This window comes from Triturus cristatus, chromosome 2_2, assembly GCF_964204655.1.
Source record: "Triturus cristatus chromosome 2_2, aTriCri1.1, whole genome shotgun sequence".
Classification (NCBI taxonomy): domain Eukaryota; kingdom Metazoa; phylum Chordata; class Amphibia; order Caudata; family Salamandridae; genus Triturus; species Triturus cristatus.
In genome coordinates this window covers 636,956,742-636,983,861 of record NC_140582.1, presented here as the reverse complement: position 1 = coordinate 636,983,861, position 27,120 = coordinate 636,956,742, and positions in this window count along the sequence as shown.

Below are 27,120 nucleotides of genomic sequence, written 5' to 3'. Positions count from 1 at the left end.
TGTGCCCTGGCTTCAAAATTGTTATTTTGGTTTAAATATAAGGAAATTTTAAAACAAATATATATTAATCTATGTTTATTGTTCATAATAAGATGTTGGTCATTATACCTTACTCACAGCTTCATTCAAAGATGCTTTTTTTTAAAGTATCTTTTATTAATTAGCATTTTAAAGAACAATTTTCATACACATATAAAGCCTTCTGTACAGGAAGGTGAATGATTCTAAGACTATCTTCTGAAGCAGCATGTATACAAGTTCAGGCACATTCTGTGAGATAGGTGAACATTCCAATTCCTTATTGGACCTTGTGATCTTCGAAGGCAGATGTCAAGGAAAGGAGTAGTGATATTTAAGTCAATAGTCTAATAAGGCTTACCTAAGATACTAACTATGCATATTCTTGTTAGAGATTGACCTGCTACAAGACAAAATGCAGCATTTTGGGTGGCCCAAAGCTGTTTGATTTATAATTAGTTGTAGTTGGGAAATCTGCCTTTTGGAGAAATGAGATGTAGAATCTACCTACCCAGAACTAGTGCTGAAAACAGTTCAATCTAACAACTGTCCACAAATGTTGTACCTGGCTGTGATCTTGGAGGCTCTGCTCTTTACAAGGATTAGTAAGGATGACATCCAGGCGCATTTCTAAAATGCATGAGTGCATTACAAAGAAAATAGATGCAGAATTATAAAGGATTGTTGGTGAGCATGGTGCGGACAGTGGGTGTCCGTTAGGTACTGTAAGTGGTCCCTGATGGGACTCAGACACCCATGTATGGCATCTAGTTTGGCTGCCATGAGGCCGAATCCCACCCGCAGATGATCAGCTATCTTCTCCTGGCACCCTAATACACGGCGTTGGAATTCCATGTGTTGGGAGTGGGGCTCCTGTGAGCCAGCTGTGGTGGTGTGTGCTTTCTGCTGTTCGGTCTGTGCAGGATGTGGGGTCACCGCGATGCAGCTGGGCTGCCCTGCTCCTGGGGGTGTTGTGCGGAGGCTGTCCACGAGCCGTTGGAGGGTGTCTGGGCAAATGTGCAGGGTGTCCTCTTTATCATCTCTGTAGAGATGTGTGGTCTGCTCTGCAGGAGGTGTTGATTGTCCCTCTGCAATGTAACAGGGAGATGCAGGTTAACAGTGTGTTCCATGTATGTTCACGCATTGGAGATGTTTACATTCAGACTGCATGACAGTGTACATTTTGGCTGTTTTGGTGAAGCTGGCTATTTGATGGGAGACAGTGGACATTTTGACTACATGGCGGATGTGAGGTTGTACTCATACATTATCATCTCACAGTGTCATGCAATGCCAGATGTGATTGGCCAGTTACTACGCACGAGTGGCACCAGTTGTGTCCTATGTCCTGTGGTGTAAGTGTTGCACTTTGTATGACATTGAAATGAAATTAAATGAAAGCGGTATTTATAAAGCGCATGGCTACCTGGGAGTGTCCCAGCGCTGAGGAATCAGACAGAGACGGAGTCCGGACTATGGAAACAGCAGGGTCTTAAGTTGTTTTCTGAAGGACAAGTGATTGGGAATCAGGCGTTTGGAGACATTGTAAGAGAAGAGTCGTCCGCCACTTCTGGCTCTTTTTATTCTCGGCACCTCGGCCAGACGCAGGTCATCTGATCGAAGTTTTCTCTTGGCTTTGTAGGAAAGAATCAGGGCTGAGTTGATTGCTGGGCCTGTACCTGACAGTGTTTTATGGGCAATACACAGTGACTTAAATTTAATGCGTTCCAGCATGGGAAGCCAGTGGAGGGAGTGTATGGCAGGTTTGGCTGATTGTCTGTTTGAGGTGCCCGTCAGAATTCTGGCTGCGCTGTTTTGAACCAACTGGAGTTTGGCAATTACTGAGGAGGGTGAGCCTAGGTATAAGGCATTCCCATAGTCTAGCCTGGAGAGTATAAGGGATTGTATCAGTATCTTTTTCGCTGGAGTGGGGAGCAGAGGAAGGACTTACCGGGCCATTCTGAGCATACCAAAACAGGTGGCTGTTGTCTTCCTGGCCTGTGTTCTAAAGGTCAGGTCTTGGTCCAGCCAGATGCCCAGACTTTGATTTCGGACTTATGGGTGGAGGGTGGTCCCATGCTTAGAGGCCACATTGAGTTAGGGTGATAGCTGCTGTGGTTGCCTAAGACCATAATCTCGGTCTTTCCACCGTTGAGCTTGAGTTGGGAGTGATCCATCCATTCTGAGATGTCTTTTAGACAGGAATGGAGGCTGTTGGTGTGGTTTACTGCCTGATTAAGTGCCACCACCAGTTGCGTGTCGTCCGCGTAGGTCACTATGCGGATACCATGGGGGGCAACTATGGCTGCTAAGGGGGACATGTAAACGTTAAGAAGGGTCGGGCTAAGAGAGGAGCCCTGTGGGACCCCACTCGTTAAATTGGCTGGTTCAGAAGTTACTTTCTCCTCAAACATGTGAAATGTTCTTCCTTCTAGGAAGGACCGCATCCATTGAAGCACAGTGCGTGTGACTCCTATATTCCTCAAACGGTTGATGAGGGTCTCATGGTTCACTGTGTCGAATGCCGCGCTTAGGTCTAGGAGGATAATAGCCGTGGAGCCTCCTGAATCGAGGATTTTTCTGCTTTCCTCAACTACTGCTAGCAGGGCTGTCTCCGTGCTCTGACGAGGTCGAAATCCTGTCTGGGAAGAGTGAAGCAAGTTGTGAGTTTCTAGGAAACCTGAAAGAATCCGATTGACAAATTTTTCAGTAATCTTGCTTATTCCTGGTAAAAGAGAAATTGGGCGGTAATTTCCCATTTCAGTGGGGTCTAAGTTAGGTTTCTTGAGTAGAGCCTTAACCATCGCCTGTTTCCAGCTGGCAGGGACTGATCCTGTGTTGAGTGAGGTGTTAATCAGGTTCAGTATGTTGGGGGCTAAGGTGGCTATTGCTTTCTTCAGAATGTAAAGTGGAGCTGGGTCTTTTGGTGATCCGCTTTTGATGGTGGAAAGCAGAGTGAGAAGAGTTTCCGGGTTCATAGGGGGAAAGGTCTTCAGAATGGGTTTGGTTGAGTGAGGGTCTGGGTAGAGTGATGTTTCCAGAGCTTCATTCCTCTGAGGGAGGGATTTGAGGATGGTTTGTACTTTATGGTTGAAGAAGCTAGCTAATTTGTTGCAACGCTGGCCTGACGGGTCGGGAGCAGTGCGGGGGGGCTGTTGTTTTAAGTAGTTTTTTAATAATGGTGAATGTTTCTCTGGGCGAGTTCTGGGCTGAGAGAATCTTTTCTTCATAGTAGGAAGATTGGGCCTTTTTTATTTGAGATTTATACGTTTGGATGGCTGCTCTGTATTCTAATTTTTTGGAAGGGAGGTATTCTTTTCTCCATTGCCTTTTCTTGGTTTTGCATTGCTGTTTAAATGCTCTTAACTCGGGGGTAAACCAAGGGGCATTGTGGGGCCTTTCAGACTTTTTTATTCTAACTTTGGGGAGGATGAAGTCCAGTGATTGATTTATCCAGTCTGAGAAATTTTTGTTGGCAATTGTTGGGCAGGGGTTAGATTCGGGTTGGGTTCTTTCAAGGGTTTGGATCCATTTCTCCAGAGGAAGTTTAGCCCAGGGACGGTCATAAGTCCAGGAGGTTTGGAGGGGAGGATTTATGCGTGGAAGGCACCAGGAGAGGTTTATCAAAAAATGATCAGTCCATGGGAGAGGAATAGGGTCAAATCCTTTGAGGTCTACTAGATTTGAGAAAACTTGATCTAATAGGTGGCCTTTAATATGGGTGGCTTGTAGAATTTTTTCCATCATGTGTAGTGCAGAGAGGTCCCTAGTCAGCTCCTTAGCGTTGCCAGCCGAAATATCATCAAAGTGAAGGTTGTAGTCTCCCAGGAGAGTGAAATTGGGTGCTAACTTTGCTAGGTTAGCTGTGGTCTCGAGCAGCGAATGGTGGAAGGAGCCAAGGGCTCCAGGCGGACGATAAATAAGAGTACCCGAGAATGATAGGCTCGTGAGATTTCTATGTTAAAATGGGTGCTTTCGCAGTCGTTGATTGGACTCCCGAGCAGACGGCAGATGAATTGGTCTTTATGAATAATCGCAATCCTGCCCCCCCTGCCTATTGCGCGGTCGACCCTCTGCATCACAAAGCCTTGAGGGAGGGCTTAAATGATGTCGGGTTCTGCGCATGAGGTGAGCCATGTTTCCGTCAGAAATAGCACGTCTGGGACTAGATCTTTGACGAGCATCCAGATTTCGATAGTATGTTTAGAGAGGGATCTACAATTTAGTAGTGATATTTTGAAAACTGCAGAAAGGGAGGAGGGCTCTAGGTTAAAAGGGGTAAATTTGTGCCGACAGTGAGGGCAATATTCGGGCATTTTATCAGGCGGAATGGAATGTGTGCAAGCGTTACTTACAGGTCTATTAAGCTGTTTGAGCTGAGCGAACGAGTACTGATGTTGAAAGGGGGACCCAGATGGAGGGCTTGTGGTCCCTGGGCCCGGACTGGCGCGGACGGGTTCAGACGGGATTGCCTTTGGCACGCCGGCGGCGCGCCCGCTGCGCGTGACTCCAGACATGTGGATTTTAAAGGGCAGGAGGCAGCTACTAGAATGCTGACCTGCGCTAGTGGGCTTCCTCACTTCCTGTGTTGCGGTATTTTCCCTCCACACAATCTGAACTTTCAGTGGTGGACCGGGGAATCGCAAGACACAGCGTGTAGGTAAGCAAAGAATTAGTGAGTTTTTACAAATACAGATTAAAAGCGTCCCAACGTTAAGAGCACAAGGCAATATTAAAAAACAAACAATGCCACGTAACTCTGAGCCCTTTACCAGGCGTTTCAGAGCATGTACATTAGGCTGAGGCTAAAGTCTTTTCTCTCGCGTCGTCAATGTTGATGTACTGTGATTGCTATGTATGTGCTGCATTGTTGGCGAGTCTCCCCTGCAGCTCTGATTTGGCGGCCCCTTATCCCTTTGAGTCGGTGTGCCTCTGACTTGTGTGCTTTTCGGGTGCTGGGATGTTTGCGACTTGGGTCATTTGTGCTCTTGGACGGTTTTTTGTACTCTTGTGCATTGTTTGTCTGCAGATGTGTTTTTGATGTCATGAGTTGTAGGCGCACCTGGATGTGTCAGAGTGTGACCTGCTCCTTTACGGATGTGGTCCACACTCAGCCACCTCAAAGTCGTCTTGTGCACCATATCAAGTATTGTGACTGCAGCCATGCTATCTGTCATTCAGTGTCACTTGGATTGTCCGTGTGGCTCACAGAGCCACTGCTTTTCTGCATTCAGCACATGTGCATGGATAGGTTGTGGCATTGGTGATATGGAGAGGGGCCCATTTGTGCACATTGTGGACGGGGGCCTACTAGGTGTTGCTATGTGTGCTGCAGTGTGCCAAGGGTATCAGGGACATGTTCCACATTGTGGGTGTGCAGTGTGCTGCCCATTATTATGCATGTGTGCCATTGTACCCATCTCCCTCCGTCCCCCCAGTACCTGGTTGTTACTCACCCAGTTGCTGTTGGGTCAGGTCAAATCGAGCTGTGTCCAGACCCCCAACTCCTGCCACCGTCTGCACACTGATGACAGTGGCCACCATTTACTCCAGCTCATCCAGCTCCTCCTGTGGCGTAGGACTCCCACATCTAGTCGCCTTTGCTGCCTTCCTGTTGGCAGCGAGTTTCTCCTTGGTTTGGCTGTGCACTTCATGCCAGCGCCTCTTGACCTCCTCCATTGACCTCTTTCATACTCCGACTGCATTCACATTGGTGATGATGGACTGCCATATTTTCGTTTGTGTTGCCAATGGCGCAGTGGAGGTGACAAACAGTTGTTGGTAGTGTTCTATTATCTCCGTGACGATGATCCGGTCTTCCTGTGGACACAACCCCGTCTTCCTTTTTTTCCTTGCCCTTCCCTGACCCCGGGGTTCCTGGCTGGTCCTCCGTGGGGCTTGTGGGGTTCATGTTGTCCTCTGCACTCGTTCCGGGTACATCCACGGTGCTACGCAGTTTGATTTGGTTTTGGTGTGGTTTTTTTTCTTTAATTGTGCATTTTCCCACATGACGCATGGGAATTGCAGGCCTGTCGCTAGTTGTCGCTGATTTTTGTATTGTGATTGGGGCATCGCAACATTTTTCGCGTGGGTGTTTCGCATTTTTGAGGTGTTGCATTGATTTTAGCATGGTCATTTCATGTGTTGTCGTAGGACTATCGGATGGTGCCACCGGCTTGGGAATACAAAGTTAACACAGAGTTATTTTCCCACGATAGACTGCGATGTGAAGAGTTGCTTTAAGCTAATTTTACGATGGTTGTCACACGTTCTTGAGAATATCCCCCTGACTTTTTGCAAATCCTATTGTATTTTGCGAACTAACCTATGTATTAATAGGTCATTTCACAAAATATTGAATCACAATTTGACTTACCTCATGAATACTAATGAAGTAGGTCACAGATTCTGTGCCATCACAGGGATGGTGGCCTGCTGACATCAGCAGGCAACCATAGGGCCTGATTCGCAGAGATAAGCTTACATTTTTGTTTAGGTTTACATTTTTTTGTATTCACAAACTATGAGTTAAATGTAACTTTCTATTTCCATAGGTAGCAGAGGCAGAGAACTCTTCACATAAAAAGGTAGGAAAGGTCTGACTCGTATTTCTTGAATACCAAAAAAAAGTTAACATGTACAAAAGTGTCATTTTATCTTTGTGAATCAGGCCCCATGTCTGTGATTTTTTTGTTTTAAATAAAGCATTTTTTTTTTAAATGCAGCCTGTCTTCCTTTAAAGGAAAAAGGGATGCATTTTTTTTTTAAAAAAGAAGCGTTTTTAAAACAATTTTTCATGAGTAGGCTGTTGTCCCATAAGCCACTAGATAGTTCAAGAAAATATTTTTTTAGACCATTCACATAGGAGAAAGACCTTCCAGTTTGTGAATTAGTTGCCTCTACCTTTCAATATTCGTTAAAATAATTAATGTTTTAGGGTGGAGGAGTGTTGTCCCCCTGCTGTCAGCAACACAAAGGTGAAAAATAAAAAGGTAAAAAATGTATTTATTGCCAATTTATTTTTCACTTTCTCAAGCATGAGCCATGTTTGGAGAGGGGTCTCTAATGCTGTCTGGTAGCAGGGGAGTAGTGCTCACTCCACCAGTTTAGAGTGCTCATGTCATTTTGGCCGGCTGTCTTGCAATGACCAGCCTGACATGCACTCCAGCTGGTTGGAGAGCAGACATAGGCCACAAGTGCCTGCAGGAGCTCTAAGGCAGCTTTCTCTATCCAATCCTGGAGGAACTCTCATGCGGCTTAACATTATCAGCAGCGTCTGGAATGGTGTGGAGAATTGCTGCAGCGTCGATAGACTGAAACATGTATAATGGAGGAGGGGAGCCAGTGCATGCAGTGGGTAAGTACATCTTTTTTTTTTATTTATAACCCACTGACAAGCGCTGTAAGAGACTCGCACTGCATTCAGCCTCAATGCCAGAGCTCTCAGTCGTGGTTCATTATAAACACTTTTAATAATGAGCCATGACTGACAGCTTTGACGTTTACCGTAGTAGTAGAGCTTGTGCACTAAATCTTATACCTGATTTGAGCAGCTGAATGTCTCATTACTTCAAATGAATAAATACCAAGGGGCAGATTCACAAGCCCCTTGAGCTGCCAGTACGACCCGCAGCTCATTTCCCTGCCCCATATTTACAAGGACAGGAAAAGCCAACCTGCATGGCTTTTCCTGTCCTTGTAAATATGGCCCCTTTACACACAGCACTTTGCGTGAAAGGGGCATTCCATGGATGTTGCTGTGGGTGTTCCAACGCAACACCCATGGAACCAGACACATTTCCAGATTCATGAGAGATCGTAAATCTGGAAATGTGTTAGTTTGCTACACCACCCTAGGGGTGGCGTAGCCAGGCGCAATGAGGAGAGATGTTTTAATTTCTCCTCGTGTTTTCCTCTTTCAATGCGTGCTGCATTCTACAGCACGCATTGAAAGAGGAAAATGCCTGTAGTGATTGTTTTTGTGCATGAAGGTGCTCCTTCCTGCACAGGTTTTATATATATATCTACATATATTATTTACTGGCGGTCGCCAGTAGATAGTTATAGTTAGGACTGAGTTCCCATAGGAAATCTGAAAATTCTATTTTGAATAACTTTGGCGCCGGTTGACTTATCTTCCTGAAATTCTCAAAACTAATGGGGCGCTCCGCTCAGCTCCTACCCTGAAAGTCTCGGGGTGATTCGTCAAGCGGGGGCAGAGAAAAAAGGGGGGTCCCAAAACACGTTTTCCCCATGCATTTTCCCATAGGACCTTTAGTCGAAGGTACGGCTGAACAGAATTATGGCAAAGAGGTAGTCTTCAGGTCAGGCATGTGCCTTTTGCTTAAATGGTGTCAATCTGTTCAGTAGTTCCTGAGAAAATCAAAAGTAAAATCACATATATATCTGGGCGGAGCCTAACCACACATCTCATCGTGAGATCTGATTGGCTGTCAGCACTTCATCCAAGAAGTGTTGGCAGCCATCTTGGGACCAATATACATGATAGCACCTCATTAAAAAGCATTGCAGTTAATAGAAGGTTTTAAGACTTTAGTTACATTATAAATCATTTGTTGATGGTACCATACTCATTTTAGCAATTGTGGTGTAAGGTGGTTTTACCATGTGAAAAAGCCTTCTGCTGTGATATCATGAATCATGCTTGAGAGAAATCTATTTTCTCATGCTTTTCTCACAGAGGTTTGGAAGGTGATCTATAAGCTAAACTGAGAGCATATTTTCTGTAAATTCACATTATCTTTCTCAGTCTTGTGAGAATGAAGTCTGACATTCTCAGTAAAACATGTACATCCAACAAGGGCAGAGACTGTCAGTTGATTCCTTTGTGTTCTACTGCAGCGTCCCAGAGTGTTCTAAAGAACAACTAGAGCGCTAACAGTCCTACTTATGACAAACGTACGGCACACCTGAAGCCATCTTGGTTGGAATAAAATGGTAACTCTTAAAACATTTAATTTAAAAAAGGAACAAAATGAGGGGGTTCATTTTGCCATAGAAAGTATGATTAGTGCTGCAGAAAGGAAATTAGGGTACATTTTGAGTGACTTCTCAAATCCTCTTCCATTTCATTAAAAAATTCTGACATGCAGACTGAAACATGCACTTTCAATACCAGCAGCAGACTTCCCTGGTGACCAGTAGCTTTACTACAGTGATCTAATAAGCAACTAGAGTGCTAACATTCTGAATTTATGGCAAATATGTGACACATCTGAATGCCTTCTTGATGGAATCAGAGTAAAAAACTGAAAGTATTTCCTACTGAGGAGACTGTAGTAAATGAGGAAATTCGGAAACATCATAACAAATAAGTCTCCCAAAATAGCCACCAGAGACAAAAGAGCCCAAATGTAGCCCAAATATCACACAGATGTAGCCCAAGTATAGCCCAATGAGAGAATGTCCCAGAGTGTTCTAACGAACAACTAGAGCGCTAACAGTCTTACTTATGACAAAAGTATGGCACACCTGAAGCCATCTTGATTGAAATAAAGTGGTAACACTTAAAACATTTAATTTACAAAGGAACAAAATGAGGGGGTTCATTTTGCCATAGAAATTATGATTAGTGCTTCAGAAAGAAAAATTAAGGCACATTTTGACTTCTCAAATCCTCTTCTATTTCATAAAAAAATTCTGACATGCAGACTGAAACATGCACTTTGAATACCAGCAGCAGACTTCCCTGGTGAGCAGTAGCTTTACTACAGTGATCTAATGAGCAACTGGAGTGCTAACATTCAGAATTTATGGCAAATGTGTGACACATCTGAATGCCTTCTTGATGGAACCAAAGTAAAAAACTGAAAGTATTTCCTACTGAGGATACTGCAGGAAATTAGGAAACTTCATAACAAATAAATCTCCCAAGATGGCCACCAGAGACAAAAGAGCCCAAATGTAGCCCAAATATCATCCAGATGTAGCCCAAGTATAGCCCAATGACAGAATGTCCGTCCCAGAGTGTTCTAACGAACAACTAGAGAACAACTAGAGCGCTAACAGTCTTACTTATGACAAAAGTATGGTACACCTGAAGCCATCTTGATTGGAATAAAGTGGTAACACGCAAAACATTTAATTTACATAGGAACAAAATGAGGGGGTTCATTTTGCCATAGAAATTATGATTAGTTCTGCAGAAAGAAAAATTAGGGCACATTTTGACTTCTCAAATCCTCTTCTATTTCATAAAAAAATTCTGACATGCAGACTGAAACATGCACTTTGAATACCAGCAGCAGACTACCCTGGTGAGCAGTAGTTTTACTACAGTGATCTAATAAGCAACTAGAGTGCTAACATTCAGAATTTATGGCAAATGTGTGACACATCTGAATGCCTTCTTGATGGAACCAAAATAAAAAACTGAAAGTATTCCCACTGAGGAGACTGCAGTAAATGAGAAAATTAGGAAACTTCATAACAAATAAATCTCCCAAGATGGCCACCAGAGACAAAAGAGCCCAAATGTAGCCCAAATATCACCCAGATGTAGCCCAAGTATAGCCCAATGACAGAATGTCCCAGAGTGTTCATAAGAACAATTAGAGCGCTTACTGTCTAACTTATGACAAAAGTATGGCACACCTGAAGCCATCTTGATTGGAATAAACTGGTAACACTTAAAACATTTAATTTAAAAAGGAACACAATGAGGGGGTTCATTTTGCCATAGAAAGTATGATTAGTGCTGCAGAAAGGAAATTAGGGTACATTTTGAGTGACTTCTCAAATCCTCTTCTATTTCATAAAAAAATTCTGACATGCAGACAGAAACATGCACTTTGAATACCAGCAGCAGACTACCCTGGTGACCAGTAGCTTTACTACAGTGATCTAATAAGCAACTAGAGTGCTATCATTCTGAATTTATGGCAAATATGTGACACATCTGAATGCCTTCTTGATGGAATCAGAGTAAAAAACTGAAAGTATTTCCTACTGAGGAGACTGTAGTAAATGAGGAAATTCGGAAACATCATAACAAATAAGTCTCCCAAAATGGCCACCAGAGACAAAAGAGCCCAAATGTAGCCCAAATATCACCCAGATGTAGCCCAAGTATATCCCAATGAGAGAATGTCCCAGAGTGTTCTAACGAACAACTAGAGCGCTAACAGTCTTACTTACGACAAAAGTATGGCACACCTGAAGCCATCTTGATTGAAATAAAGTGGTAACACTTAAAACATTTAATTTACAAAGGAACAAAATGAGGGGGTTCATTTTGCCATAGAAATTATGATTAGTGCTTCAGAAAGAAAAATTAAGGCACATTTGACTTCTCAAATCCTCTTCTATTTCATAAAAAAATTCTGACATGCAGACTGAAACATGCACTTTGAATACCAGCAGCAGACTTCCCTGGTGAGCAGTAGCTTTACTACAGTGATCTAATGAGCAACTGGAGTGCTAACATTCAGAATTTATGGCAAATGTGTGACACATCTGAATGCCTTCTTGATGGAACCAAAGTAAAAAACTGAAAGTATTTCCTACTGAGGATACTGCAGGAAATTAGGAAACTTCATAACAAATAAATCTCCCAAGATGGCCACCAGAGACAAAAGAGCCCAAATGTAGCCCAAATATCACCCAGATGTAGCCCAAGTATAGCCCAATGACAGAATGTCCCAGAGTGTTCTAACGAACAACTAGAGAACAACTAGAGCGCTAACAGTCTTACTTATGACAAAAGTATGGTACACCTGAAGCCATCTTGATTGGAATAAAGTGGTAACACGTAAAACATTTAATTTACATAGGAACAAAATGAGGGGGTTCATTTTGCCATAGAAATTGTGATTAGTTCTGCAGAAAGAAAAATTAGGGCACATTTTGACTTCTCAAATCCTCTTCTATTTCATAAAAAAATTCTGACATGCAGACAGAAACATGCACTTTGAATACCAGCAGCAGACTACCCTGGTGAGCAGTAGTTTTACTACAGTGATCTAATAAGCAACTAGAGTGCTAACATTCAGAATTTATGGCAAATGTGTGACACATCTGAATGCCTTCTTGATGGAACCAAAATAAATGAGGGGGTTCATTTTGCCATAGAAATTATGATTAGTGCTTCAGAAAGAAAAATTAAGGCACATTTTGACTTCTCAAATCCTCTTCTATTTCATAAAAAAATTCTGACATGCAGACTGACACATGCACTTTGAATACCAGCAGCAGACTTCCCTGGTGAGCAGTAGCTTTACTACAGTGATCTAATGAGCAACTGGAGTGCTAACATTCAGAATTTATGGCAAATGTGTGACACATCTGAATGCCTTCTTGATGGAACCAAAGTAAAAAACTGAAAGTATTTCCTACTGAGGATACTGCAGTAAATGAGAAAATTAGGAAACTTCATAACAAATAAATCTCGCAAGATGGCCACCAGAGACAAAAGAGCCCAAATGTAGCCCAAATATCACCCAGATGTAGCCCAAGTATAGCCCAATGACAGAATGTCCCAGAGTGTTCATAAGAACAATTAGAGCGCTTACTGTCTAACTTATGACAAAAGTATGGCACACCTGAAGCCATCTTGATTGGAATAAACTGGTAACACTTAAAACATTTAATTTAAAAAGGAACACAATGAGGGGGTTCATTTTGCCATAGAAAGTATGATTAGTGCTGCAGAAAGGAAATTAGGGTACATTTTGAGTGACTTCTTAAATCCTCTTCTATTTCATAAAAAAATTCTGACATGCAGACAGAAACATGCACTTTGAATACCAGCAGCAGACTACCCTGGTGACCAGTAGCTTTACTACAGTGATCTAATAAGCAACTAGAGTGCTATCATTCTGAATTTATGGCAAATATGTGACACATCTGAATGCCTTCTTGATGGAATCAGAGTAAAAAACTGAAAGTATTTCCTACTGAGGAGACTGTAGTAAATGAGGAAATTCGGAAACATCATAACAAATAAGTCTCCCAAAATGGCCACCAGAGACAAAAGAGCCCAAATGTAGCCCAAATATCACCCAGATGTAGCCCAAGTATATCCCAATGAGAGAATGTCCCAGAGTGTTCTAACGAACAACTAGAGCGCTAACAGTCTTACTTACGACAAAAGTATGGCACACCTGAAGCCATCTTGATTGAAATAAAGTGGTAACACTTAAAACATTTAATTTACAAAGGAACAAAATGAGGGGGTTCATTTTGCCATAGAAATTATGATTAGTGCTTCAGAAAGAAAAATTAAGGCACATTTTGACTTCTCAAATCCTCTTCTATTTCATAAAAAAATTCTGACATGCAGACTGAAACATGCACTTTGAATACCAGCAGCAGACTTCCCTGGTGAGCAGTAGCTTTACTACAGTGATCTAATGAGCAACTGGAGTGCTAACATTCAGAATTTATGGCAAATGTGTGACACATCTGAATGCCTTCTTGATGGAACCAAAGTAAAAAACTGAAAGTATTTCCTACTGAGGATACTGCAGGAAATTAGGAAACTTCATAACAAATAAATCTCCCAAGATGGCCACCAGAGACAAAAGAGCCCAAATGTAGCCCAAATATCACCCAGATGTAGCCCAAGTATAGCCCAATGACAGAATGTCCCAGAGTGTTCTAACGAACAACTAGAGAACAACTAGAGCGCTAACAGTCTTACTTATGACAAAAGTATGGTACACCTGAAGCCATCTTGATTGGAATAAAGTGGTAACACGTAAAACATTTAATTTACATAGGAACAAAATGAGGGGGTTCATTTTGCCATAGAAATTGTGATTAGTTCTGCAGAAAGAAAAATTAGGGCACATTTTGACTTCTCAAATCCTCTTCTATTTCATAAAAAAATTCTGACATGCAGACAGAAACATGCACTTTGAATACCAGCAGCAGACTACCCTGGTGAGCAGTAGTTTTACTACAGTGATCTAATAAGCAACTAGAGTGCTAACATTCAGAATTTATGGCAAATGTGTGACACATCTGAATGCCTTCTTGATGGAACCAAAATAAATGAGGGGGTTCATTTTGCCATAGAAATTATGATTAGTGCTTCAGAAAGAAAAATTAAGGCACATTTTGACTTCTCAAATCCTCTTCTATTTCATAAAAAAATTATGACATGCAGACTGAAACATGCACTTTGAATACCAGCAGCAGACTTCCCTGGTGAGCAGTAGCTTTACTACAGTGATCTAATGAGCAACTGGAGTGCTAACATTCAGAATTTATGGCAAATGTGTGACACATCTGAATGCCTTCTTGATGGAACCAAAGTAAAAAACTGAAAGTATTTCCTACTGAGGATACTGCAGTAAATGAGAAAATTAGGAAACTTCATAACAAATAAATCTCGCAAGATGGCCACCAGAGACAAAAGAGCCCAAATGTAGTCCAAATATCACCCAGATGTAGCCCAAGTATAGCCCAATGACAGAATGTCCCAGAGTGTTCATAAGAACAACTAGAGCGCTTACTGTCTAACTTATGACAAAAGTATGGCACACCTGAAGCCATCTTGATTGGAATAAACTGGTAACACTTAAAACATTTAATTTAAAAAGGAACACAATGAGGGGATTCATTTTGCCATAGAAATTATGATTAGTGCTGAAGAAAGAAAAATTAGGGCACATTTTGAGTGACTTCTCAAATCCTCTTCTATTTCATTAAAAAATTCTGATATGCAGACTGAAACATGCACTTTTAATACCAGCAGCAGACTTCCGTGGTGAGCAGTAGCTTTACTACAGTGATCTAATAAACAACTAGAGTGCTAACATTCAGAATTTATGGCAAATGTGTGACATATCTGAATACTTTCTTGATGGAATCAAAGTAAAAAACTGAAAGCATTTCCTACTGAGGAGACTGCAGTAAATGAGGAAATTAGGAAACTTCATAACAAATAAATCTCCCAAGATGGCCACCAGAGACAAAAGAGCCCAAATGCAGCACAAATATCACCCAGATGTAGCCCACATGTAGCCCAATGACAGAAGTGTGCAAAACACTTATTTTTTGTGTATTTGCAGTTTTATATAGTGCAGACTTGTCAGGTATTGGAGTGCATTACATGAACATTGGTTACATCACACAAGATCAAATTCATTTTGGTTGTAGACATGGGGAGATTAAGTGATTTGACCAGAATCACAGAATGTTGAGGTGAAGCAGAAACTCCAACCTGGTTCCCCAGTTGCAAAGTCTGCAGCTCTGGAAGTAACACCACATCCTTTCCCCTAGGTTCAACATTTAATCAAGTGGTCAACTGGATAAAAAAACATAAAGATTACAAATAATTTAAAAGTTCTTTGTCGCTAGTTGAAAACTCAGAAAATATGTCCTCATTTTAGTTTTTTAGAGCACTAACCATAATTTTGATGCAAATAGGACCCTCTCATATATGTAATTTCTAAAGTAAATACTCTAGGTATTACAGTTTTGATTACATCAAGATGACGTCAGGCGTTCCACACTTTTGTAATAAATATAGAATGTTAGCAATCTAGTGGTTCATTGGGATACTGTTGAGAGGCAGAGGCCAGGGGCACGGACTCTGAAAATTGAAGGCAGGTAGGAGAGTGCAGATGCAACAATGTGACCACACTGGGCAGGCAGGAAAGGGCAGTGGCAGCACAACAGACTATGGAGGGCAGTGGAAAGGAGGCAACAAACCAACAATACAGGACTGGCAAGAGAGGCTGTGGCAATATAATAGACCATTGTGGGCAGAAGGAAGAGGCAGTGGTAGTACAACCATACATGCCAACAGACCTGTTTCAGCCAGGAAACGTCCAATGTTTTTAAGCTCAAATGGGCTTTATTTGATCTGTCTCCTGTCTACAATCTCCTCTTTTTCAATGTAACTCAAAGGGGAAAATTAATACCCCAGTTTTTTTTCAAAATCTCCCTCTTACCAAGTTCAAAATGTTCGCACGTATGGTACATTGGATCATGGTAGGCAGGAGGAATTGGGGTAGGGACATGGACTCGGATAACAGAGGACAGGAGGGACATGGAGAGGTGCACCAAACTGACCCTACAGGGCAGGCATCAGGGTTTGCAGCAGCACAATACACCACACAGCGCATGCGGGACGGGAGTGCAGCACAACAATCCACAGAAAGCAATAGGGAGGGGACAGGACCATGCACATGGACAACAGAGAACAGAGGGGAAAGAGGGAATGGTAGCTAGCTGACCATAATGGACAGACAGGAGAGAAAGCTGCAGCATAACAGGCCATAAAGGGCAGGAGGGACGGATCAGGGGCATTACAATGGAACAGACAAGCCAGGAGGGAGGGAATAGGGTCTGCACATGGAAACAGAGGGTTGGGGGCAAGGGGGCAATGTAGGAGCAGCAAGATGACCATGGAGGTCAGGCAGGTTGGGCACTAGAAAAAAGACACACCATGGAGAGCAACAATGAGACTATGATGGCATACACACAGACCATGGAGGGAAGGTGGGAGGGGATCAGGGGCAGCTAGCTGACCACACAGGGAAGGTGGGAAGGGCCATGGCAGCACAGAAGACCATGCATGGCAAGTAGGAGGGTTAGTGGCAGCACAATGGCTATAATGGGGAAGAAGGAAGGTGCAGGGGCATGCACAAAGGACCATGGAGGATAGAAGGGAGGGTCAGGACCTGGGCACAGACAAGAGAGTTCAGAGGAAGGGGCCTCACAACAGACCACGCGGGGCAGGCAAAAGGAGCAGTTGCAGCACAACAGACCAGGGAGGGCAGAAGGGTGTGGCAGTAAAATGGACCATGGAGGACAGGAGGAAGGGGATAGGGGCATGGCATGTGGACAGGCAGGGTGGAGGTGGCAGGGACAGGTTACAGTCATCTGACAATGCTAGGCAGGTGGGAGGGGAGTGGCAGCTCAACAGAACACTCAGAGTAGATAGGAGTGGCAGGTCCATGGAACATGGTGGGCAAAAAGGATGGAGCAGGGGCATGCACAATGACATCGGAGGGCAGGGGGAAGGAGAATAGGGGCAGCAAGCTAAGCACAGAGGCTAAGCAGGTGGTCAATGATGGGCCATAAAATTGGGCAATGGAGGGCAGGAGGAGTGGACTGGTACATCATGCTAAATGGAGGGCAGTGGCAGCACATCAGACCATGCATGGCAGGAGGGAGGAGGCTAGTCCATGGATTCAGACGACAGAGGATAGGGAGGAGGTGGATGGGGCAGCAAGCTAACTGTTCAGAGAAGGTGGGTATTAGGAACTTTATTGTTTTTAAAATGTGTGTCTGTGCGAACTACTTAAAATATGAACAAGTATGCAGCATAATCTCACTTTTATTCAGGAAGAAGAGGACGTTTGTGACTGTGACTCCGGGCTCACTTGGCAGAAACACCCCCTGACCCTCCACCCCCCATCGCAAAATGTAATGCCTGTGAAAAGGGTAGGTGGACGCAGTGTTATATAGAACATAGTCCTGAGAGCACGATTGAAAATGAAAACTAGATATAGTATATGGTATAAACTATGCACCAAAAAGTGTGATTATAAGATGAACCGGGCGTGAAATATAATATGCAATACATTGTGCGCAATGATAGATTCATTGGAGAGCACGAGATAGCACAGGCACTAGCGCGTGCTATGCGATATGCGCCTTGGAGTGTAATATGCACAGGGCAGTGTTGTGTAACCTAACTAGTCTCTAAAGTTGTAATATAAAATATGTGCTGGGGAGTGTAACGTTGCATATGCACTGTGACAAAGATATGGATCCCAGATTGTATTATGTATGGCATAGCGCTGTGCGTTATATCATAGGCATCGAGGAAGGCACATTAGATGGGGCAATATAACCCGTGCGAAGGCAAAAGTGGCATGACATATTCACAGGGTGGTGTTACAGTGCACATGGGCTAGAGAGTGTCATAGCATACGCACTAGCTGGTGGAATACAACACAGAGGTGTGAGGCACTCGGCGGGCACTGGTGGGTGTAACACAGCATTGGGCTCAGCCAGGAGCACGCTGTGACTCTCAAGTGAGGTTCGTCTCCTTTCCAGAGAGTAAAATAAAAAGTATTACACATCCGGCGGTGGATGTGTGTTTTATTAACCGTGAGGGGGTTTCTTGCATAGTTTGGTCGAATTGTTGTCGAATCCCCTTTGAATGGCTTGGTGTGCGTGTATATTAAATGTGCCCGTCAATAGCTACCCATGTTTGTATAAATAAACAACAAGGGTGTCTACTTGGAGAGTACCCACCGGCGGGGGCGCCGGGATTAGGCACGGTAGGGTGTCAGACACATCAGAGCTTCACTAGTGGTGTAAATACATTCCATGTGGATTCATTCTATGCATAGTCGCCTTTTAATGAATATCACGCAAATCGTCATGGTGATAGGTAAATACGGTTTGTCCAGCATGTCCTAGGTGTTTCTATAAATATATATATTTTTTAAATAATAAAAAACAAAGGCCGGCCCATAAGTGGCCTGAGGAGGGGGGCAACACAGCTCCCCTCCTAAAGAATAAAAAAAAAAAAGGCCGTGACCCGGGGGTTGGGGTCCCCGGGGCCGATTAAGGCCTTGGGAGGGCCAAATTAATTTTTTTGCAACAAAAAAGATTAGGGTGCAGGCCCTGGGGGATGGGGTCCCCAGGGCCAGTAAATTAGAAAAAGAAGGAGGGGCCACACAGCCCTCCTTCTTAAAAAAATAAAATAAATAAAAGACCGGCATCGCGCCGGAGTCCATGCCCCCTCCTTGCAGCACTCTGCAAATGCACCCCCTGGCCAGTTGTGAGTTGGGGAATTAATTCCCCTTCAATACTGAGGGTCCCTGAGGGCCAACTAGCCCAACAGGTATCTCCAGTATGCGCCAGGGAGCTGCGTTGCAGACAGGTATTTTGAGACCAATGCCCCTTTTTACACCTCTATGCAACGCAGCTCTGTGGCGCTTACTGGAGGTACCTAGTGGGCTAGTTTGACCCTAGGAACCCTTAGGATTCAAGGGGACTTAATCTCTCAACTTAGAACGGCCACAGGGTGCGTTTACACAGTGGTAAAGGGAGGGGATGGGGCCTGAGGTGACGTGTGCAAACACACCCTATGGCGCGTTTTAGGTTGGGGAAAATAATTCCCTTTCAATCCTGAGGGACCCTGGGGGCCAACTAGCCCACCAGGTGCTTCCAGTAAGCGCCACTGCTCTGCGTTGCAGAGAGGTGGTGCAGGCCGTGCCGCTTTTTACACCTGTCTGCAATGGCGCTTACTGGATGTACCTAGTGGGCTATTTTGCCCCTAGGGATCCTCAGGATTCAAGGGGACTTAATCTCCCAACTTAAAAAACGGCCACAGGGCGTGTTTACACAGTGGGGAAGGGAGGGGACGGGGCCTGAGGTGACGTGTGCAAACACGCCCTATGGCGCGTTTTAAGTTGGGGAAATAATTCCCCTTCAATCCTGAGGGCCCCTGGAGGGCTATCTATCCCACCAGGTGCTTCCAGTAAGCGCCACTGAGCTGCGTTGCAGAGAGGTGGTCCAGGCCGTGCCACTTTTTACACCTCTCTGCAACGCAGCTCTGTGGCGCTTACTGGAGGTACCTAGTGGGCTAGATGGACCTTAGGGACCCTCAGGATTCAAATGAACTTAATCTCCCAACTAAAAGCGGCCACAGGGCTGGACTTTTCTATTTTTGAATGTGTGTATCAAAGGTTATATTAGGGGGAGAGGAGGTCTGCCTCTCAATCACAAGGATGATGTCATCAGTGATGTCATTTGAGATGTCATCAGTGATGTCACTGACCATGTCATGAGTGATGTAATATGTGACGTCATCTGCAGTGCATTGCGGGCACGCGAGTTATAGTTAGCTGAACTAACTATAACGGGGGAATTTCAATGGTTTTGTACGAGTGAAAAGTCGAGCTAACTATAACGCCCCTGAAACCTATGGTTTTTTCAGTGAATTTCTAAGGTTTTTTAAATGCGAATTCCTAACTATAACGTGCCTGAAACCTATGGTTTTTTCAGTGAATATATATATACATATCTTTTTTTTTTACTGTTAGAGATTCTTTTATTGTATGATTACTTAAAATCATTTACAAATATAGTACATATTACTTTCATAATTAAAAACGTTTGGTTGGGGCGTGGCCAAGTAAGATGGCTGACTGGTAGAGCACCGAGTCAGCTCCGGCCCCACGGACTCCTGTAAGCGGCTAGACGGGGGCTCTGGACTGGCGCACTGCGAGGAAAACACTCGCGGGACACCTGTGGAGGCGAATGGACCGGCGGTGAGGATGTGGCGGCCCCGGTGCGGCTAGAAAGCGAGCACTGACCCGGGAGCGGCGACCGAGCAAAATGGCGGCGGAGGGCCGCGATCGCTCGCCGAGCGGCGGTCCACCCGGACTCAGGAGAGTGACTGGAGGCTTGTCGTGGTGACCGCGCAGCGGGGGTGACCGCCGCGGCTGGAGTGAGGCTGAACCTGAACCTGCCGGCACCGGAGAGTGGGACAACGCACGGGGCCACCTTACCGTGGGACTCGTTCGAGGAGGCGGAGATTGCGGCCATCACGGAGCCCATGAGGAGGGACGGCGGGCCGACGGGAGATGAGTGGTCCGCCCTGACGGAGACCGAGGCAGGCTGGAGGGAGCGGGGGCGCCGGGGGCGATCACCGCGCGCCCGGGCGCGAGACGATGCCTGACTCCAAGATGGCGACCAAGTAAGACACCTGCCGGCATCGGGGGAGCCTCCGCAGCACTGGTTCTCTGGTGCGCTAGATGTGAAGGGCGCTCTGAGATGTAGGTGCGGGTCGGCGCTGGTGAGGACTTTCTGAGGCACGGCCCGTGGGAACAGCTGAGTGCCTGGAGGCGGCGGGCGGAGACAAGTCGGTCCCTGCTCTAGCTTCCGGGGTCTCGGTGGCCGAGCAGTGGTGGTCGGACGCAACGGGGCCATAGAATTGGTGGAGGCGACGTCGTGAGGCACGGAGGGGACGGTCTGATGGGGAGGTCGTCCCGTGCGCCCCCGACAAAAAAGGCGCCGAAGCCACAGGAAAACCGCGTGGCGAAGTACTTCCAGGCGCTCTCCAGCACTGCAGACGAGGGAGGTCCAGGCGGAGGGGACAGCATGGCCTTGACGAAGGATGACCTGGTGGCCACGCTCCGGGACGTCAAGAGGGATTTATGTGGTGAACTTAAACGGGACCTCCACGCCAGCCTGGACCAACTGCGTGGGGACCTGACAAGGAAGCTCGGTGATCTGCGCCGCGATGTGGACGCCGTGGGGTCGCGAATCCTGGAGGTGGAGGAGAAGGTGCAATCCCTGGATAGTGCCACTCAGGCTTCCCGGTCGGAGCGCTCGGAGCTTCGCGCTCAGCTGGCGCAATCTGCCCTGAAGCTGGAGGACTTGGAGGATCGTTCCCGGAGGGAGAATATACGGGTGAGAGACTTGGAAGAAGGCGCAGAGGGTCCGGACCTGGAGGCGTTTATTATTGGCCTCTTTGGGGAGGTGGTGAACAGGCCAGACCTGAAAATAAAAGTGGACCGGGTGCACAGGGTCGGACCACCGGTTCACGGCGAACGCCGGAGACCTAGGGATGTCCTGGCAAAGCTGCACGCCTTCCCAGTCAAGGAGGCCATCCTGGAAGCGGCTAGGAAGGAGGTCTCGTTCCAGGGCTACAGTTGCTCTCTATATCAGGACTTGTCGCAGGCCACCCTCGTACGGAGGCAGCAGCTCCGCCCGGTGACCAGCAAACTCAGAGAGGACAATGTGCGCTATCGTTGGACCTATCCCTTCGGGCTCAGCTTCGAATGGCAAAATAAACGACACCACATCACAGATTTGGGAGATGGGCTGCGTATCCTGGGCCTCCCTACGGAACCGGAGGAAGGAGGCGGCCCGGGGCCGTCCGGGGCAGTGGCAGTTGGCTCTCAGGGGGAGCAGTGGCGCAGGGCGCAACGCCAGCGAGGAGGGCCCCACCGTGAGTAGAGGTCGCGAGCTGGAGGTACGGGATTCACCGGGATGCAGTTCAGGAACGACCGCGGGGGGTCCTCCGGCCGGGAGGGACCCGAGAACCCGAGCGGCGAAGCCAGGTGGCTGGTGACGAGTCTGTGACGGCTCAGAAGAGAGGTGCGGCAGTCTCCACAGGGACACTGAGGTTACATGGACACTGAGGTTTTTGTTTTTTTCTAAGAGCCCTTTGTCTGGCACACATGTTGTTGATGCTCTGCCGGTTGCGGAGCAAGTTGATGAGGTTAGGAGTTCGATGGGGCGGGTTCTTGGTTACTTTCCCTGGAACTACCCCAGGCACGAGGGGTTCCATGGCTGGGTTCTTGTGGTGGGGGGGAGCGGGCGGGGGGGGGGGATGTGGGGGGGTCAGGGCGGGGGGGAGGGTGAAAGGGGTAGGCTGCAACGAAGATGTGGAGAGGGTCCGTGGAGGGATGGCGAGACATCAGAAGGGGGCCCGGGGGGCGGAGGCGGACAGGCGCTGAGGTCTGGTATCGGCGGATCCCACAACACCGGGTGGAGAGGGGGGTTTACACTCACTTAAGATGGTGACGTGGGCTACATGGAACGTGAAGGGCCTGAACTCGCCCCAGAAGAGACAGCAGGTCTTGAAGTACATTGTGGATCGGCAGGTTAAGGTAGTTGCTCTGCAGGAAACGCACCTTACAAGGGAGGATGTGGGTAGGCTCAAGCATAGGGCATTCCCGCAGATTTTTCACTCAGCGGCCAACACCAAACATAATGGGGTGGCGATACTGTTCCATAGCTCCACACCCTTTCAAGTCGTGGATTCACAGAGAGACAAGGAGGGGAGGTGGCTCATGCTCAAGGGGCGGCTTCAGGGCCAACTTTGCACAATTGCGGTCGTGTATGCTCCGAACACGGGTCAGGCGGTGTTCACAGCGCGCATGTTGGGGTCCCTGGGCGGGTTCGCGGAGGGCCCCATCATTCTGATTGGGGACTTTAACTGCCTGTGGGATGGCGTCCTGGACGGCTCCCACGTTACGGGGGCCAGGTCATCAGTGTTTTCCAAGCGAGTCAAGGACCGCTTCGATTCCCTAGGTCTGCAGGATGGGTGGCGGGCTCTCCACGAGACGGCAAAAGACTATACTTTCTATTCCCATGTTCACCGGACTTACACTCGAATAGACTACATCTTCATTAGCCAGGCATTAGTGGGGAAGGCGACGGGGGCGCAGATTCTCCCCATCTCGGTCTCAGACCATGGGATGGTTCTATTGGAGCTCCAGTGGGGGGTGCGGGGTCGTGGCAGATGGTACTTTCCAGGGGCCCTCCTGCGAGACCAAGTGCGGAGGGTAGAGCTGACCGAGGCCATAGGGGAGTACTTCCAGGACAACCCACCTGAAGACACCTCATATCAGAATACGTGGGACGCGTTCAAGGCGGTGATGAGGGGCAAATGCATCCAACTACAGGCGTCGCTGCGGCGACAACAGGCATTGGAACGGGAGGCACTGGAGGAGGAACTCAGGGGGTTGGAGGGCAGACATAAAGATAAACCCACTCGCGACCTTCAACGACGACTCACGGCGGTGAGGGGTAAATTGCGGGCGATTTACAGCGCCAGGGCGGAATATACCTTGCTGAGGCTGCGCCGCGCGGGGTATGAACAGGGGGACAAGGTGGGTTCTCAGTTGGCTCGAAAGCTTCACATTCAGCGGGCAAAATCCTATGTGGGAGGCATTCGGGTAGGACCAGACCGAGTCACACACGAGGAGGCAGCGAAGACTAGAGCCTTTAGGGATTTCTATGGTGAGCTGTATGGGGGGGGCCCGCTGGCGCACGACGTACAAACGGCATATCTCGATGGGGTGGAGTGCCCCCAGCTATCAGCGCTGGACCGGGAGCGGCTGGACGAACCTATCTCGAGGAGGAAGTGCGGAATGCCATAAAGCGTCTCAAGGTCCACAAGGCGCCTGGGCCTGACGGCTATACCGCCCACTTTTATAAGCACTTTGTAGACGAGCTCGCCCCGCATCTGACGGCTCTGTTTCGGGCGGTGGCGAAGGAGGCAAGAGTGTCCAAGTCAATGGCAGAGGCGGTGATTACGGTCCTGCCTAAACCGGGCAAGGACCCGCTGGTGTGTGCGTCATACCGCCCCATAGCACTTCTGAACCTAGATGCCAAGCTCTACTCCATGATCTTAGCTAGCCGCCTGGATGACCTGCTGCCTCGATTGATCCACCCGGACCAATCGGGCTTCATTAAAGGGCGCCAGACGCACGATAATATACGGCGTACCATCCACCTTATCGAGAAATCATCCAGATTTAAGATTCCAGCTGTGCTGGTCGGGTTGGACGCCGAAAAAGCGTTCGACCGCGTGGACTGGCCCTTCCTCTTCTTGACCTTGCGAAAATTTGGGTTCGGGGACACTTTCATGGAGATGGTGCGAGCTAACTACCGCCATCCCTCCGCGAGAGTGGTGGTCAACGGGACACCTTCCGAGCCCTTCCAACTGACTAGAGGTACTAGACAGGGGTGCCCGCTGTCCCCTCTGCTTTTCGCCCTCAGCATAGAGCCACTAGCCATTCGGGTGAGGGAGAATCCATTAAAGGGATTCGGTTTGGCGGGGAGGACCACAAAATCTCCCTCTTCGCGGATGATATTCTGCTGACTCTGGGGGAGCCACATGTCTCTCTGCCCGCGGTGCAGGGGGAATTGAGGGACTTTGAGAGAGTGGCAGGGTTCAAGGTCAACATGACCAAATCCTACATACTCAATCTCACACTCTCGAGAGCGGAGGTGGCCTCGCTCAAATCCCAGACGACGCTCTCATGAGCTCAACACTCGCTACAATATCTAGGGGTGCAGCTTACGCCGACGGTTTCGGGACTGTATGGGGCCAACTACACCACAGTTTTGCCGCACTTGCGGCAGGAGTTGAGGCGGTGGACGCCCTTGTACATATCTTGGTTGGGGCGAATCAACGCGGTGAAGATGATGGTGCTGCCCCGGGTCCTTTACTTGTTTCAGACCTTGCCGATCCCGCTGGAGAAAGCATTTCTTCCGCAGCTGAAGACGTTGATCACTCAGTTTGTGTGGCAAGGAGGGAGGGCCCGGCTCCCTTTCACGGTGCTTCGGAAACAGAGGGCGGACGGAGGGATGGGGCTGCCGGACTTTGAGCTTTACTATCAAGCGGCCCAATTGCGGGTCGTGTTGGGACGGGAATCGGAGAAGCATTGGCTTCATATGGACCGCGCGATCGACGGCAGATCCATCTGGGATCTGCTGTGGAAACCGAGGAGAGATAGACCGCCGAATGCATATCTTAGCACGCCAACGCGCACTACGCTGGAGGTTTGGGATAGGGTCACGCGGAGAGAGGGGTGGACGACATTCCCTTCACCATATACCCCGATACACTTTAATCCGGCCTTCGCCCCAGCCAGAGAGGAGGGTCCCTTTGATGGGTGGCGAGAGGGAGGGTGTCTAAAGCTGGCGGACCTATTCGACAAGGGGGCGTTCCGCTCGTTTCAGAACTGTAAGAGTGAGTTTGGGGTCCCCAACAGTGAGCAGTTCCATTATTTGCAGCTCAAACACTGGGCCACGGCGTCACCGTTAAGGGAGGCGGGCTGCCGGAGCCTCACGGATATGGAGAAACTGGTTTTGTCGCGGGCGGGCTCTATGAAGGGGGCAATCTCGTCTCTCTATGAGATGCTGCTGACCACACTACACACACCCAGGGCCAGACATATGGAATTCTGGGAGCAACTCCTGGGGAGAGGGATAGCTGAAGCAGAGTGGAGGGGCTTGTGGCGGGATATTCCCAGACATAACTTGTCGGTAGGCTTACGGGAGGCTCACTACAAGACCATCTTTGATTGGTACCTATACCCCACAAAATTGGCTAGGATCTTCCCGGGGACTTCTGCGCTTTGCTGGCGGGGATGTGGTCTCCTCGGGGATTTCAAGCATATCTGGTGGGACTGCCCCAGTATTCAACCTTTCTGGGTAGAAATTTTAGCGCAGATTACAGAGATTTTGGGCTTTGAACCCCCCGGGGACCTCGCTCATGTCATCCTGGGTCGTCGGGGAGAGGACTGGGAGGAGGTGTCCAGAGGAGACAAAGCTATATGGTGGCTCTGCGTGGGGGCAGCTAAGCTCACGGTGGCTGCGGCATGGAAGAAACAGGCTGCTCCCGCTATGTCACTGTGGCACGCCCGCCTGTGGCGCCTGCTCTCGATGGAGCGTCTGGCGGTGTGCTTTAGGGATGATCCCACAGCCTTTGAGGAGTCTTGGGGCGCGTTGCTGGCCTACTTATCTAGGGGCCTCCCGGCAGCTGTCTTCCCGCCCGCGTGGAGGACGTTGCGTATCTTCCGGACCTGGCACGCCACAGACTGAAACTGTTTCCCTTTTTTTCGGATGCTTTGCAGCAGCCTCTGGGGGGGGTGGCGGGAGGGGGGTAGTGGGGGGGGGGGTGGGGGGTGTGATGGGGTACCGGAGGAGTCTGAGGAGGGGTTCCCATGGGCCGCACATGGAGCATCTGAACCACCTATGGGGCATTCTGCAGATACCTATGGCCAGGGGATACCCGGCAGTTACTTGTTATTGTATGATTACACATGTGCAATGATACTGTTGTTATGAAAATCAATAAAAATGATTGCTATATAAAAACGTTTGGTTGGTCAAAAGGTCTAAAAGGATTATAAAAAGAGCTGCTAACTTTTACATCATAAATCAGTGCAGTGTTATTAGTGCATCTAAGAGGTAAGACATAATGCAGAGGATTAAAAGAACAGCTGCTAACTTTTACATCATAAATAAGTGCAATGTTATTAGTGCATCTAAGAGGTAAGACATAATGCAGAGTGATGGATGGGCGAGCTATGGAGTAATGATAATAGAGTGATAGTGCACAATGGAAGGCTTCAGCCACTTTTGATAGTATGTGGCTGGTGTATTTCTTTGTGATTGTCTTCTGTTCTTGCATTGGGCATAGAGTTTTTCCAGCTAGTGCATAGAACTTCCCAATTTGTGCGAGCTTCATCGGCACTGTGGTAGTGTAAATAAACATTAGAGCCTCCTTGCATGATCTTACATTGTTTTGGCTGAACATAGTTCTTAGATAAAGGCACCTCGGACCTAACAAGACTGGACAGC